The sequence below is a fragment of the Leiobunum rupestre genome, chromosome 8 (genome assembly GCF_980474605.1).
Source record: "Leiobunum rupestre chromosome 8, qqLeiRupe1.1.hap1, whole genome shotgun sequence".
NCBI classification, from domain to species: domain Eukaryota; kingdom Metazoa; phylum Arthropoda; class Arachnida; order Opiliones; family Sclerosomatidae; genus Leiobunum; species Leiobunum rupestre.
The window spans coordinates 57,381,750-57,393,396 of NC_143391.1; the positions used below are offsets into that span (position 1 = coordinate 57,381,750).

Genomic DNA, 11,647 nt, shown 5'->3' on the forward strand with positions numbered 1-11,647 from the left:
AACTATCAGATTTGAAGAACGCTGAAGCCTATCCGGAGTTAACTGCCTTATCAGATGAATTAAAGAAATTATTTGAAGATTTTTCCCCTGCTAGACTTTTGGGAAGAGGGCTTTCAACTTTTTTCAAGCTTTACAGAAAACATAAAGCTACCATTTTGGAAAGAAGGCCAAGAAATTTTATCTAGTGACCAAAACAGAAACTGCGCTGGTTTGTTCTTAGTTACAATACTACCACCTGTCCTGTACGTATTGTAGTTAAAGGGGTTTCCCCTTTCCATATAAAGTTGATGAACTAAAGGCAATTAAAGTCTCTAGATGTATGGGCCTAGTGTGGGGCCTTGCGTAGCTGATTACTATTATACAATTTCAGATATATTTACCCATGAGGGAAAATTTAAAAAAATTTACGCTGCCAATTTTTTTCAATATTTTGAATGAATTGCATATAGTTCTTACCAAAGCACAAGACAAGGAAAGCTCAAATTTGCCACAAGCTACATGTATTAACAAAAATGAAGAGCTTAAGCGAAATCCAATTCTTTTCTGGTGCAACTGTTAATACGATTTGCAAGTCAGTTCCTGCGAAGTACAACCTGTTAAAATGTTTAGCCATAAAGGAAGCAGCTAATGAAGCTAAATGAAATATGGACAAGGAAATTCCAAATCTGGAAATAACAAATTGGGTGTCATGCAATAATAGAGGAGGTTTGTTATATGTTAAGAAAGAAACATTTGAATTATTTAAAAGTATTAATGTGATTGTGGAGCCCTTTTACAATGGTACAGCGTTACTAGAATTTAACACAGATAGGAAAATGAAGGTTTTAGATGAAATTTTTAAAACTAAGGAAATTATTTTGAAATGGGCCAACATATAAGCTTTATCAGATGTTCCTGACAGCCCAGAAATAAGAAAGTATATTCTCAATAAGTTAATTGAAAGCTTTCTCAAGTTGCGTGGTAAAGGGTTAACCCTGTACTTGAGGGCCAAGTATTTCACAAGCATCAAAGAAAATCAAAGATCTACACCAAGCTTGAGAAAAGAGTTAAAAGAAAAGAGTGGGAAAAAAAACACCAAAAATGGCCCATTAAAAACCATTAAAGATAATTCCCTGCCTCTTAAAATTAAAGGCATAGTTCAAGATCCAAGAGGGGATATTTATTTGGTTTAAAATAAGCTTACCCCAAGTTATTACCAAGTATCTTATCAACATTGTTCCTAAAATGTTCCTTTGGTACAAAAATGTACCAGTAGAAATTTTGTGATAAAAATAAACACTTATTTTTTTGAAACAAAACTATTTCAAACAATTTTTTATTTACTTTTCGAATTGCCAGTCGTAGGTGTTTTGATTATGTTCTCCAAATCTTTAAAATTGTTAAAATTTTTACTATAATGCAACACATCCGGATTTGTGTTTCCCCCGCAAGTTTCTCGTAATGGGTAATGGCCTAGTGAATAAAATTTCGATGGTGCTCCTAATTTCTTGATGCCCTAAGCAATTGCTTTTTTTGCCTAATGGTTAATCCAGGGCTGCACAGATGGTCTCCCCACGAGTCATTCGTTGGTGTTTACTTTTGGCCGCCTACGACTACGAACTAGCAAATGTCGACGCACTAAGTCGTCTTCCAGTAGCGACGTCAGCATTTGACGCACCTTGTCCTTCCGAGGTTCTTCTCCTAGAGGAGGTTTCCGATGTATGTGTAGACGCAGCTAAAATAGCTCATTCAACAAAGAAAGATTCAGTATTGTCCCGAGTCTCACTCTGGGCTCTGAATGGTTGGCCGGATACCGCACCGGACGATCGTTTTTAACCCTATTTCCAAAGGTGGGAGGAGATCAGCGTCCATCGTGATTGTGTACTTTGGGGTAGTCGGGTAATAATTCCCGAGACACTGCGATCAGAAGTTCTACAGCTTTTACATGGTTCACATCCTGGAATTGTCCGAATGAAAGGGTTGGCACGTAGCTACGTTTGGTGGCCGAAGATGGACAGCGAGATTAAGCATACAGTAGAAGCGTGTACCACTTGTCAAGAATCCCGAAGGAGCCAGTGGCGTTGCTGAGAACTCAGAGGCCCCCTCGCAAAAATTTCTATGAGGCCCCCCTTTTTAATATTTTTAGGTTAGCGCCCCCCCCCGAAGCTCGAGGCCCCCCTTGAAGCTCGAGGCCCCCTCACCACGGGCCCTGCGGACCATCAGCTACGCCACTGGAAGTAGCCCACCGAAAGTACCTGTTCATCCTTGGGAATGGACTGAAAAACCATGGTCTCGTTTACATATAGATTTCGCCGGTCCCTACCAAGGACAAACCTTTTTCTTGGTAGTTGATTCCCATTCTAAATGGCACGAAGTCCTTCTAGTGTCTTCCATGTCCTCGAATAGCGCCATTACTAAATTACGAACTCTCTTTGCAACTCACGGACTACCAGACACTATTGATTCCGACAATGGATCCACATTTTCGTCTGAAGAGTTTGGCAACTTTTTAAAGACGAATCACATCCGCCAAGTTTTCGTTGCGCCATATCACCCATCGTCTAATGGTCAAGCGGAGCGCATGGTTGCAACTAAAAAAGAGTCCCTAAAGCGAATTATTAAAGACGACTGGCAAACAAGTTTTCTATATTCACAACATACACTTCCTTGTACTACTACCGGAAAGTCACCAGTTGAATTGTTGATGAATCTCCGATTAACTTCACTATTGGACCGTCTGCATCCGGATTTAAACAAGTCAATGCGTAATAAACAAGAAGAAATAGCTTCTACAGCACAGTCTCAGACGCACGTTCGTACATTTGCACCCAAAGAGCCGGTATACATTCGTAAGTATTCGACGGGACCTCGTTGGACACCTGCTACCATCGTGGACGCCACAGGCCCAATATCTTATCGCACATCCTCTGAAGATGGTATCATTTATAGACGCCATATCGATCAAATACGCTAACATGTTCCGCCTCAGATATCACCAACACCAACTCAACCTCCGCATACTGAAGAATTCCACGTCAACGCTCCAAGGCACTTCCACCAGAAACTGATCGCGTTTCGCATCCACCTGCACACGATATCGAGACATTCTGCAGCGGCGAGTCATCGGCTATTACTGCTGCAACTCCTCGACGCTCAACACGTACCACGATCGCTCCAAAATACTTGGACGACTATGTACACTATTTTAAGAGGGGAGGAGTGTTATGTATCGTCCATCCGCTAGTGGCGCAACCTCTGCAGTACCGGCTTTTACGTTTTTCAAGCAGAAGAACAGAGACGTCCAGGCACGACAGCGTTAGATCTAAGACATTCTTAGTCTTTCATTAATGTTAATATTTCATTTATATAGTGTAATGAATGTGCTTAATAATAACTCATGGTTTAATTAAAACGAGTAGTCTTCATTTCCATACTAATACATAATACTGATTCTGAAACCATAAATTAATGATTAAAATTACAGAAAATAATGCAATTGATAATTAAAGTATAGCTTTATTTACCATCAGATATAGTGTCTCGTTCATTTCTTTGAATTACATGGGATCTGGATGATCGCTGGTGGGTCCCTTTCCCCCCACAAAATGCTCTTCACATAAGTAAAACGTTTGGATTTTAAGTTTATTTATTGTGAGGAGTTCATCAAATCGACCGCACGCCTTAATCCACCGCAGTCTCTTTTTAATATCCTTTCTTGGTCTTGGGAATGTATAGAATCCCTTTACTTTAGACCCAGGCTTAAAATACATAGTACAATTTCGACAAAGGGAATACATTTTTTTATTTTTAACCATTTTTATAGAAATTACGTCTAATCGTATATAAAACTAGGTTAATTACTTGTATATTTCACCAAAACATCATAAAAGTAAATAAATCGATCGAAGGAATTGCACCACGAAAAGGCGCCAATCCGCCATTTAAACACAATGACCTTGATAATCCCCAAAAATTTGGCGTGAAGTGGAGACTCGCGCTACGCTCGGCGGGTTAGTGAAGTGGAAGGCTTGCTATTGCCCGTCCTCTTTAGATTTCAAAGTCCGTGATCATAGTACGTTTGAGAAAGTGGATTATGAGGTCACCACTGACCTCTCCTTTTTGGATGGCGTCACCACGAGACGGTACTCAAACCCGCGAATTTGAATTCAATTTAAAAGAGTTGTCTCATATGGTTCGTTCTTAGACCATTTTGTTTATATCAAAATATTAGAGATATTTTTGGCAATAGTAAGCCAAAATTATAATACGGGAGGTCACGTAAAGGTTTCTCTACGTTACTATAGCTATAGTTATTGAAGATAGAAAGAGCGCGCACTCGACTCGATAAAGATTTTGATGTTTGAAGTCCATTTGCGAAATGGGCCTGCCAGTAAAGTATTAAAAAGCTTAAGCCCTTGACATAGAGAAAAAATTTCATACTTTAATTTTTTATGGTTTTATTTTATGGAAACACCTATTGAAACTTAAATTTTTATTTAAATAGATAATTCTATAAAATAAACTGAATAAAAATAAAACATATAATATGAAGCTCTTTCGTCACAAGACACTTCCTTATTAGTATGTTCTTCACACGTGCGATTTGCACTAGCGCTAGAAAAACCTATATTCCTCGGGTCTGAAGCGCGTACTCTAAGACTTGATTTGTAAAAGTTAAAGACTGTCACGTAAGAGCCACATTTAAACAAGAAGGCCAGGATACTTTATAAAACGAACTATTTAATGTTCTTCCAAATCTTAAGCTTATAGTAACCATTTTGCTCGACGTTTGAGTGTTTTATTTTATGTGGCGTTACCGTAGAAAAACATTTTCCCACCAGCTCTAGGGATAAAAACTTATTTCAACACTTTTATTTAATGTTGTGTTATTGTAAAGTTAAAAATATATATTATCACTGTTTATTTAACTATCAAAATTTTCAAGTTCCCTTTCACCGTAATTTTAAATATCAGATTACCGTTAAGTAACATAAAACTAATTTGACCGTTAATTTTACCACAAAATTTGATACGTTCATATGACTGTAAATTTTAGGGTGAATTACCGTTCGGTTACGGTAATTTCTTAGAGTGTATCACCAAGACTAAATGGTGAGTCGTACTTAACCTTTCTACAAGACACTTTACCAGAGCTACATGAAGACGCAGTGGCGGATTGGGGTCTAATATTTTGGGCTGCCAGAAGACAAAGGGCCCCAACTTAAACAACTATAACCAGAGAGTGTGAAGATTATGAGAGGCGTCTCTTCCTATTCCCGTAACGTTAAAATTTCGTACAAGATTTTGAGAGCGCGCGCCCATAGGAGAGGTTACGAAACTATCCGACACACGATGTCGCTACTGGAAAATTTTTAAATTTTGTAAATACCCGGAAAATATTTTTCACAGTCATGGCTGTTGAACATAGTTGAATTATGCTAATTTAAAATTTATAAAATTCAATTCCATGAAAAATAAAGAAACGTAAGTACAAGAAAGCGGACTATTTATAATATTTTAATACGAAAAGAATTAATTTGTTTGATTAACCAAGGAAATTCATTGGAAATTTTATGAAATGGCCGAGGCTTAACGAGAACACAATAAATTAAAAATATGATGTAAATAATATAAATTAGAGAGGAATAAATAAAAAAATACGAGGAAACCTTGAAGTAGGTAAAATGAGATTAATGTTGTATTTTTAATAGTTTCCTATCTAATGTTTTCTGGGTTTTCATGTATTCATGGTCGAGATCTTGTTTTTTAAGGGAACTATGTATGCAGAATTCTATGAAAAAAGATATCATGTTTTGGTATGCAGTTGCACATGGAGAATCTTTGGTAGCTTTAAACCATTTCTTGTCAATTCTTCGGGTGATGAATCTCTCCAAACGTCCTTTAAAGGGACTTTCAAGGGAGAGCTTTTGGGGGTGTGAGGGGTACGGAAGTCGATTCAAAAAACTTCATTCGGACGCCGTTCGTTTTATTTACAGAGAGCGCCGCGTAAAAATTTGGCGCTGTCTGTATAGCCAAGTTTCAGGCCCGTAATGCCCTAAAAACGTGTTACTCAGTACGTATTTTCTTTGGTTGTCGCCACGAGTTCGGCATTAAGTATATCGCGACTTTTTGATCACCCTGATTATTATATAAAGTAATGGAGTCGGATTCTACTGAAAGTAGAGTTTGCAAGTTCTCTCCCCACTGGTTTAAGGGGTTTTCCCCCGAGATCTTCGGTTTCCCCTTCCATAAAAACTTGTTGAGGTTAACGGTAGTAGTTAGTGTAGGGAGCTGTTGGCTCGAACGCGTGGCATGCAGGGCTTGTCACCACCCTCCTACGCATTATAACCCGGCCACCTGAATTAAAGGCTTCAAAAGTCGCTTGATGACTTAGGCCTAAGGTGGTGTCTCGGGTATTAGCCTAGCTGATCCTCGTTTTAATTAAACTTTAGTTTTCAAGAACATGTACCTTTAAGTGAAAGGTTAGAATTGAAGTAAGGTTTTTTTTTATAGTTGGAGATATTAATTACTTTATTAATGCAATTCTTTATTTTGTAGTGGCTCATTTGGAAGTTCTCATTATCAGAATATTTCAGAAAATGATCTTTCCACTGAACATCGAAATGCACACGAGGAAAATGTGAATTCTTCTCTATGTATGATTGAAACAGAAAAATTGTTTGCACAATTCCTACAATTTGTGAGGTAGAAGAATGTGGAAGGCCAGTAGTTTTCAAAAAGTATTTTAAAGGAGCAATTCTGTATGTATCATGGACATATAAGAAATCATCTCCACATAAAGGCCAATGGACCTCTGCAGATTCTAATTTAAACCTTAAATTAGCTTCGAGTATGTTATATTCTGGCAGTTCGTTCACTAAGGTAATTTTTTTTAAAACAGATTTAGTATATTTTGTAATTTCAAAGACATGTACTGGTAAACCAGCTTAAATTTGAACCTTGACCTTTGTATATTCAAGTGGCTACATTTTAATATATTATTGTTTTAATTGTTGGAATCATTCCTGTCATTCTTGGGTCTTCAAGAAATTAGCCACACTTTGTTGTACAAGCTGTGCAATGAAAGTTGCTACCCAGCGGTTTTGCAATTTTGGGATACACTTCAGGTTTCTCTACTAACTAGATGTAATGAACCATTAGTTGTCGCTCTGGACGCAAGATTGGATTCACCAGGATTTTCAGCTGGCCTATGTACTGTAACAACAATTGATTTAAACACAAATAAAATTTTGGCAATAGAGTTTGCTGAGAAGTGTGAAACAGACCAAAAAAGTGTTAACATGGAGCCACTGTGTTTCCGAAGAGTCATGGAGAAATTGACAAAGCATTGCAAGATTTCTGAAATTATAACTGATGGACACACCCAAATAAGGAAAATAATGAGTAAGAGGTTTAACAACTTTTATTAATTTTTTATATTACTCAAAAGCTGATAACTTCCAGTCATTAGTGTACTAATTAAATTTAGCACTACCATCGTAAGCGTGAGACACAATAGTGACTGAATCAGTTGAATACAGTTAGTATCTTTGCGACAAGTTTAGATTGGATTTTAAATTGTAGGGCCGTGGTTTTAATCTCAGGTGATATTGATTGCTTTTTTTTTTATTTCTAGGAACAGAGTATCCGAACGTGAAGCATTCGCATGATATCTGGCATGCTGCAAAAATTTGAGAAAAAGACAAACTAAGGTAATAATTCTAAACCATTTCCTTAAATTTATATTGTATGGTGTAATCTTTGACTTATCCTAAGGCAAGTAAAGAAAAGGGTGGGAAACCCATAACTGAATGGATTGATGATCTCATAAACCATTTTTGGTGGACAGCCGAAAACTGTGAGCAAGATGAAGATTACATGATAGTAAGAATTCAAATAGCAGTAACCTAAACGATAAAAAATAGATCAATTGTTAAAGGGATAATGAAATCGGAAAATACAGTACCTTGAAACTATTCAGCGTAGTTTTTATTGTTTTAAAATTTGAGTTAAAATTTTTTCTAATGACTGTAAATTGGAAAAAGTTGTAGTTTTGGAAGCTGAATAGCTTGAAGGTATTGTATTTTCCGGGTTCATTATCCCTGTAAATTTACTTCCCGACAGTGCTAATATCCTGGTGGTAGGCCAACTTGTTCTGCGGTTGGCCTACCACCAGGATATTTGCACTGTCGGGAAGTAAATTCATAGGCGGTCAGGCAGAAGAAAACCTAGGCCGTTAAGCACATTGTTAAAAACTAAATTAAAAAAGACGCAGAAACGGATGAAATTCACAATAAATTTATTTTAAAAATATATTTCCTCCAAAGATTCGATTTTAAAAATCCATTTTTTAATTTAGTAAAAAAAAATTATAGGATCTGTGGCTGACATCTCTTCATCACATAACTGACGACCATGATTGGGGAATGGGAGCCTGTTATCATGATGATATAGAAAACCAAGATAAAACTTACATTGAATATGACAGTGTTGCTTACCACAAATTAGAGTCTATAATTTGTGATAAAGGTTTTTTAAAAGATTTCCATTATTATGAAAATTTTCGGTAAGAGTAAGATGGTTGGTTATGTGCTCCAATAAAATCAAAAGCGATATTAAAGTTTGTGATCGCATGATGTGTACAAATAAAATGGATTCTTTTTCGATCAACAAAACCACGTTGTGAGAGACAGTCTAGGGAATGGTTTTATTGGAGTGCATATAATTATTTGGTTCATATATATAAAATGTTACGTACAATTTTAGACACACTGGATCATTGGAATCGTTTCACTCCCTTATTCTTTCATATGCTTTGAAAAAATTGCCATTTAGGTATGAGTATTTAGCTATGTTTGTTGAATATGAACTAATAAAGGTCTTTTATAAAGAAACAAATCTTATATGATTAGAAATATATTAGCTGCCATTGACTTCAATGGAAATGTATATCGACCAACTACGATTGACAAAAATGAATCTGAAAGGTATTTTTTTTATTAATAGTAAATTTTAAATAAAATATGATGAAATACAATTTATATTTTACTGTTCCCATCTATTTTCCAGGTATAAACGAAACTACTCCAAAGCCACTACCAAGTATTCTGTTGTACCAGTGAAAATTCCCAAGTCAACTCATCAGTTACAAGAGTTAATGGATATCACTTTATCTAAAGAAGTGGTGAGAAACAGCACTGAAATGTTTCCAATGGACCTTAATAAAATATCCCTCCTAAAGAATGAACCACTATGTCCTAGCAAAGAAGAATTAATAATGTTGCGTAAGGCTAAATCGAGATTTACTAAATAGATTTAGTTTTATAAAATTTTTATTAAACTTTTTGACTAAAAATATTGCATTAAATTTACATATGAAATTTAAACTACTTTTCCTTGAGACTTGTAATATGATTTACATATTGCCCCTACCTCTTCTTCCAAATCTACCTCTACCTCTTGGTACACCTTCGCCTATACCGTTACGAACAAGTTCAACTTCTCGAAATCCTTGATACCAGCCATTTTGACTAGGAAACTCTCTGCGTATTCGCATTACTGCGCAGGATGGAACAACTCTCCTGTTGTATCTTCCAAGAGGGCCAAGTTGCCAAGCAGTGAATTGCTTGTAAGCCGCATACCTAAAGTATAGATTATCATCTAGGTTTCGGTAGTTACCTACATCCCTTCTAACTTGCATTTGAATTTGTAGTAGAACTCTATCGAGAATAATTTCTCCAAATCTTCCATCAGTTACACAGCCAGTTCCTCTGAATTAAAATAATAAAATTTCTAAATAGTTCTTCCAGAGTTTGTCAATCTATGCCAAAGTTCAAAAATCTGTGCACTGTTGCTAACTAAATTTGTAAACTAAATATATACCTTTACTTGCACAGCATTTATTTTCAATTGGTGTATCCATAATTGTGCAGTTCAAACAATAACACCACGAAGGAACATCATTGGGCAGTGGAGTTGGAGAACTTGGTGTTTCGGCATCGGATGGTGGTAATGTTGGAGAATTTGGTGATATGGCATCGGAAGTCGGTGAAGTTGATTCAATTGGATTGGTTTCGTTAGTCTGTTCGCCAACAGATTTGTACATAAACCCATCTTTAGAGATGGTGGCAGCAGTTTCACTTGTGTTTTTAATTGCGGATACTTATCAAAAATTTTGTTTACTACATCTTACATCTCGCGCCCCACCTGATGATAATTTTGAATTCTCCTAAAAACACCATTCAATGTAACAATGTTCGAAGAAATTTCCACAAAAAACATTGGAATTTTAATAACTTACTTGATCCCAACTAAAGACGCTTCCATTGCTTTTCTTTAAAACTTTTCTTTGGGGTGTTGTTTCTTTAATCTTACGATTTACTGGCTTCGTCGTAGCTTTTTTGGACTCTTTGTCCTCAAACATTGGATCTGGCTTTCCATTGTTGCACCCTAAGAACATTTTCCCACAATAACATTGATTTGTACATTTTCTTCCATTCGCCCGAAATATACAAACATTTCGCCCGGTTTTTGCTTAACAATTTGATTTACAAAAACACTTAATTTCCGATGCCATAATTAGGCTTAAACGAACACTAGTACAAAGCACCAGTATCACAATAATAACTGGCATACCACGTGTGTAAACCTTTTTTGTGTGTGGTACTATTTACGGCGAAAAAAAATGCGAGTGTTTGAAAACTTCGTTGATGACGTCATGCTGACGGTTCCTGTGACGTTTTTTGAATCGACTTCCAACCCCCTCACACCCTCAAAAGCTCTCCCTTGAAAGTCCTTTTAATATTTGTCATGTGCGATAAAAGCTTAAAACTGGTGTCAAATACTTCATTTGTCTCTGTTACAAATTTGAGGAAATTATCAGTTGGTACGATGATGGTGCTGATAGAAGAATTCTATGATGTTTTGAACGCTTTAAAGTAAGAGAGCAGATTTGTTGGGTCAACAATTTGATGGTCTTTTTGAGTTGACTTATGCAAGAAGAGCATTGATGGTTTGAGTAGCAGCGGTAAATTAAATATCCTGAAATATAATTAAGAACATTTAGTATTAGCAGTGAAGTATGACGAGGCAGTTCAATTATAAAAGCATATTTCTTTATTACATAGTTATGAAGGGGAGAGTCAATTCTCATATTTTACAAGGCTATATATATATCACTTAAACCGGAAGCCGGGAACGGAAGTCAAATAGTAACTCTCCGAGCGCCATCTATCGATAAATATTACACTAAGTAGTTTAAGGTTTTTAAGGCACGATACTCAAATATTACAACTTCCCTTTTTTTATATAAAAATTTCGAAGGCTTCCTGACTATACGGCCAGAACGAGTAGTGACTTCTGTTTCTCTGCTATTCGTTTCTGGATGTTGTGTGAATGGAGGGCATCTTGACGGAAACGGCGATGGTAGTATATGACGTTGCGGTATTGCTGGCAATGCGCTGGTGTCCGCATTACTCCGTGGTTCGATACGTGTAGTCAATGATTTAGTTGGAGTTTCTTGTAGAATAGGGCCGTCATCGTGTAGGTGACGATCTGGTTTCATAGAGGGCACTAAAGGTATAATCGACCTTTCTAGGGTAGTTGGGTGATGTCTCACTGATGTTGTAGAGGTATCTCACGGCCTGTTTGTGCGTATCGATTCTGACCA

At 36.6% G+C, this 11,647-nt stretch overlaps 1 long non-coding RNA gene across 1 annotated transcript; it reads left to right on the forward strand.

Annotated features, from left to right (window-relative positions):
• The first annotated feature begins 5,391 nt into the window (after positions 1 to 5,391).
• On the forward strand, positions 5,392 to 5,879 carry LOC149933772 (uncharacterized). Its single transcript, XR_016473041.1, has 3 exons — positions 5,392 to 5,463; positions 5,534 to 5,654; positions 5,751 to 5,879. It is a non-coding gene; the product is annotated as an uncharacterized LOC149933772 (long non-coding RNA).
• Positions 5,880 to 11,647: the final 5,768 nt, after the last annotated feature.